Below are 6,171 nucleotides of genomic sequence, written 5' to 3'. Positions count from 1 at the left end.
CGTCCCATCTTCTGGTCGCTAAAGGCAAGGTTGCCCCTCTTCGCACTACCAGTCTTCCAAGACTAGAACTATGTGCAGCTCTACTCCTTGCCCGACTAATCGCCGTCGTACAATCCCATCTCGAGCTCTCTCTTAAAAATCTTTACATGTGGTCTGACTCGGAAATTGTGTTAGCATGGCTCGAAAAGCCTCCCCACGCTTGGAAAACTTTCGTATCCAATCGAACAGCTGAAATTATGGATCTCGTCGGAAGCGCCTCCTGGAAGCATGTAGGCAGTCGCGACAATCCGGCAGATATGGGCACACGAGGATGCAAACCCATGGACTTGGCAAATTCTTCGCTGTGGTTGAATGGCCCTGCGTGGCTGACCCAGCCCCCCGAAGCTTGGCCAAACCCATCTACCCGCAGCATCAACCCGCCTGAAATGCGCCGAGTCGAAGTACTACACTCAGCTGAAGATGACCCCGATGTATTGGAACGATTTTCCTCTTTTCCTCGCGCCCTCAGGGTCATGGCATATGCTTTTAGGTTCATTAATAATTTCAAGGACCGAATTCGAGGCATTAAACCCGCTTACACTCCCTCTCTGTCTCATGAAGATCTCCGCAAAGCGAAAAATAAACTTGTGACGTTAACACAAACCCGATATTTTCCTCGCGAAAGAGCATGCTTGGAAAATGCAAAACCCATTGAACAGAGAAGCTCTCTACTAACCCTCAACCCATACCTCGATGAAAACGGGCTCCTCAGGGTTCATGGTAGACTAGTTCATTCGACGTTGACTTACAATGAAAAACATCCCGTTATTATCCCAGAAAAATCAAGATTCGCTGTCCTCTATATACAGTACCTCCATGAACTTCTTCTCCATGCCGAAATACGTCTCATGCAGCAATGCCTCAGACAGGATCTCTATATTCCACGACTTAAACCCCTCATAAAGAGATGCATACATCAGTGCAAAACTTGTACCCTCCACAAGCAGCAAATGCGATCGCAAATCATGGCGGCTTTGCCCCCGGAACGATGCACATATGCTCCGCCTTTCACCACTACCGGTGTCGACTTTGCGGGGCCTTTTCAAATAAAAGCCTCCTTGCTAAGGTCTCACACCTTACTGAAAGGCTACGTGGCCGTTTTTGTCTGTTTCGTGACAAAAGCTGTCCACCTTGAGCTGTGCTCGGACCTAACAACAAATGCCTTTCTCGCAGCATTCGCTCGCTTCGTCGGACGTCGTGGATATCCTGCCACAATGATGAGTGACAACGGCAAAACGTTTATTGGAGCTAAAAGAGCGACAGAAAAAGAGTTCGTTGACTTCATGAAAACTGCCTCTCAAGAAGTAATCGCAAAATACTCTCCCCAGGGCATTAATTGGAAATTCATTCCACCCGGAGCTCCCCACATGGGCGGCTTGTGGGAGTCTGCAGTGAAGAGTTTCAAACTGCACTTCAAGAGGACTGCAGGAGCCCACAAGTTCACATTTGAAGAATTTACCACCCTCTTGGTAAGAATTGAAGCCGTATTAAACTCTCGTCCTATCTCACCTTTATCCCAAGATCCCACAGAGTTTACCGCGCTGACCCCCGGCCACTTTCTCCGAGGTAGCCCCCTCCTCGCTATCCCTGCAGTGGATCACGCGGATTTATATCTTATAAACCGATGGGACAGGGTAAAAAGTTTACATCATCAGCTCAGCAAAAGGTGGAAGGAAGGCTACCTAAAGGATCTCCAAAAAAGGCAGAAGTGGAAAAATCCACAACCCGAACCCAAGGTCGGTGAGTGTGTCTGCATTCACGACGACTCACTTCCCCCGACTGAATGGCGCCTTGGACGTATTGAAAAAATACATCCAGGTCCTGACGGCCATATACGTGTTGTTGACGTTGACCACTTGTCAAGCTCTGTTTCCTCCCTCAGATTGGAAGCCCACCCTCTCGGGCAACCCCGGAGAATTCGTAGCTACTCTCAAACCACCTTTACCACATCGCCGTCACTAATAGTCGTATTTCGCAACATAATGCCAACTGAAACTCCCTGCCTTAACATTTCTCTCACCTAAAAGGCATTTACAACTATACTTTCAGATTGTCATGAATCGCGAGCAGCAACGGGCACCCCGAAACTCCTTGCGGTCAGCAGTGGTCGCGCGCAGCCCGCCGCTGCAAATCGACTACCGACGATGCCGCGTATGTATGCAAACCCACGCTCTTCGCAATTGCAGAGTCTTCAAGCAACTGAAGCCGCCACAACGATGGATTCTCGCGAGGGCGCATAAATTCTGCCTAAATTGCTTAGCGCTATCGCACGCCACAGATGAATGCAGTTCACATGATCGCTGCCGAACTTGCGGCTTACGACATCACTCTCTGCTACATCGACGGGATGCAACCCCGAGCATCCCACGTCATACCCAGGCACCCCGGCCTGGTCGCCAAGTAGTACCACCTCAGGTACCCTCTGCCCCCATCGTGCGACCCCGTTCTCGCCCAGCTATCTCTCGGTCTCGTCCAGCTACCAAAGCACAACCGCCAGCATCTACTGCCGCTCGACGCACCGTTCGGTGCACCGCTCAAGGGCTGCAAACTGCCACTTTCAGGGGAAAGGTGTCTGACCTCCTCGTACGAGATGCGCTACGGACTCTTCAAGAGCTGCAAGAGGCTCTAGCCGCTGAACGCGCCTAGGGCGGGGACGATGTTTGAGCGACTGTCGTAGTCGCCAACAGCCAACCCTTCTATTTAATAGAACTTAGGCTTAAGAAAACCTAAACATGAATTTAAATGAATTTAGCTGAATTTTATATTGAAGTTTTTTACATATGTACCTTTTACGTATAAGTATGCATCGTGAATTATTTGCATGTACAAATACGTATATTCTATATTACGTACATATTCCTTATTAACTTTAAGTATTTGAGACGTTTGTATTGTACGCTAACACGCCAGCGTATTTCACCTCTCTGGCAACCCCTACAATGGGTTGACAGATGTGACTATCTACACATACATATATTTATTATTGTTTTGACATTTCCTTTTATATTTTATTATACTTACTCGAAATTTATCCATACCGGTGTGACATTAAAAAATTTTGTGAAAACCCCTCTGAAAATTTGTAAAACCCTTGGAATAAAAGAAAATAATTCTCCAATTTTGCAAGGTGCTTTTTGATTGGTAACTCAAAGGTTCAAGTGAGAATAATAATTGTCCAGTAGTAACGAACTGAAATTTTGTGAAGTGTATTTTCATTCGAAAAGTTCCGTGTGAACGACTATTTATATTGCTTGCAAATATCTGAAGCAGCACTGAAGCAGATTGAGCTCGGCCACCACCAATCCGCAGAAATAGATAAGTTTTATAGTATCCACCAAAGGGTCTACTACTGCCGCCACCATCATCTACAATCACACCGCCGCCACAGCACCACCACATCATCGCCATTGTCGCCGCATCCACCATAGCTACATCCCGCCAGGAACAACAGGTAAATTTTATACTCCAACCCCCTAACCAGTAAATATTTTTCGACTTATGCCATTAAAAGTATTCTAGATAAATTAAATGAAAATGGGCGGAGCCACGCCCGTTATGAAATTTTCTTTTATTTTTGTATTTTGTTGCACCATATCATTACTCGAGATGAATGTTTACATAATTTACTTATATACTGTAAAAATATTCAATTTTTTGTTAAAATTTGACTTTTAAAATTTTTCTTTAAAAGTGGCCGTGTTCGTCATCCGATATTGCAAATTTTTATTTAGCACACATATAGTAATAGGAACAATGTTCCTGCAAAATTTCATCATGATATCCTCAACGACTGCCAAATTACAGCTTGCAAAACTTTTAAATTACCTTCTTTTGTGGGCGGTGTGACGCCCATTGTCCAAAATTTTACTAATTTTCTATTCTGGGTTATAAGGTCAATCCACCTACCAAGTTTCATCGCTTTATTCGTAATGAATTATTGCACTTTTCGGTTTTTCGACATTTTCGATATCGAAAAAGTGGGCGTGGTTATATTCCGATTTCGTTCATTTTAAATAGCGATCTGAGTGCCCAGAAACCTTCATACCCAATTTCATTAAGATACCTCAAAATTTACTCAAGTTATCGTGTTTACGGACGGACGGACGGGCATGGCTAAATGATCTATATCTATCTCGATTAGTTTATGCCGTCACGGGGTACCGTTATGCGAACAAAGTTAATATACTCTGTGAGCTCTGTTCAGCTGAGTATAATTATACTGCAAAACCCCGCGACGGTGGCCTGTAAGGTGGTGAGGTTTGCCTTTGTCTTCTCGAAGACATCAAGGAGTTGAAACAGCCGGGCTTCCATCCTTTCTCCTGAAATAGTCCAAACATTCTACGTACGTGCAGTATTTTAATAATATATGCGTATAAATAAAAAATAAATGTAAGGCGCGATAGCCTCCGATGACGCGACGGGACCTACATGTTTCACACCGACTCCGAATGAAATATGCAAGGCAGATGAGCTTTCACTGAGCAGTTTTTATTGGCAGAAGTACACTCGCAGCGCTTGCCAAATCACTTTCTAGGGGCTACCTCGCTTAGAAAAGCCTTTTTTTTTAATTGAAAAAATTTGTTTCTAAAAAAGCAAAAATGCCAGACTAGGCATCTAGACGGGAGTTACTAAGCCAGAGGTAACAAAAAATTTAAAAAAAGTTTTCGATATAGTTATGTGTGTATGTATTTCATCTACCGGTTTTGCTCAATCACAGCTTAATTGAAGAATTTACAAAATAATAAGAGAAAAAGTGGTATCTATGAATATGTATGTACTTTGGTCCGTGTTGTGGTGTGAAGTATATATGAGAAGCAAGGCATTTTTGTTTTGCATTTTTTTCGTTTTCCTTTTTATTAGGATGTTATTATATTCAAGAACTGTTAACTTTATCAATAATTAATGGCTCAATATTTGTTTGGCCGCGCCCATCCTGAATTTGCCTATTTATCCAATTTTGCACAATAGATCTGCACAAAGGTCGCAGTGCTTCCAGACAAATTAATTTATCCCAATATTGCGAAGTTCATATTTCCTATTAAATTACTGCTTAGGAATTTAACAAACTTTCCTAATAAAACAGTCTTTCATTTGCCTTGTTTTATGTACGCTTATGTCTTTCTTTTTATACAGATTTATGAATATGGATGTGTGTATATATAAAGAGATACAGCCATATCCATAAATTCGAATACTTATTTGGTTTCTGCCAATATCAATATATTTTTTATTTACATCCGCTTGTTTGTTTAAAGCGGGAAATTAATTCTATCTTAGCTTGTTTCTGTTTATTTTCTTCTAATTTTTTTTGTAGTTGATGTCCAAGAAATTACTTCGTTTGTTTACTGTTACTTGTTTAATTTTTCTCTAGTACTTGACTTTTATTTTGATATGCTGGCAGTTTATGTTTGGCATCCGGTCATACTCAGGGCTACCAATGTGTATCTCTCTAGTTTCCTTATAAACTTGTCTTCCACTATTTATTTCAAGTGTAAGTGCGTGTCTATTTTATAATATTGTTGCTGAATTTTCGAAAGAAAAAATCATTAGTCAAAATCACAATAGGGATATCAAGTCGAATGTACTTTGATTGGATAATGGTAGTACGTACTGATTTAACGGAATCGGAATAGATATAGACATCGTTATACCAAAATTATCAGCATCGAAAGAAATTGTAACTGAGCAATATCTGTCAGTCCACCCGATCGTCCCTCAATCTGGTAAATTGGGTAAAAATTAAGATATCTTTACGAAACTTGATAAGCTTGCTTATCTGGACCCAGAATAGATTGGTAGTCAAAACGAGAGAAACCGAACGACAACTACGTCTACTTTTGTGATATCGTAATTTTGAAAAAATTAAAGAGTGTCATAATTCTTTATGAAAAGGGGGAGCGACTAATAAAACTTGATATGTGAGCTGGCGTTATGATGAGAAACAGAAAGTTGGAAAAATTTTGGAAAATATGTGCCCTAACATTTATAGAAGAAAACAAGTAAGGAAGGCTAAGTTCGGTTGTAACCGAACATTACATACTCAGCTGAGAGCTTTGGAGACAAAATAAGGGAAAATCACCATTTAGGAAAATGAACCTAGGGTAACCCTGGAATGCGTTTTTATGACATGGG

The sequence above is a fragment of the Eurosta solidaginis genome, chromosome 5 (assembly GCF_040869045.1).
Source record: "Eurosta solidaginis isolate ZX-2024a chromosome 5, ASM4086904v1, whole genome shotgun sequence".
Classification (NCBI taxonomy): domain Eukaryota; kingdom Metazoa; phylum Arthropoda; class Insecta; order Diptera; family Tephritidae; genus Eurosta; species Eurosta solidaginis.
This window is presented reverse-complemented; position numbering follows the sequence as displayed.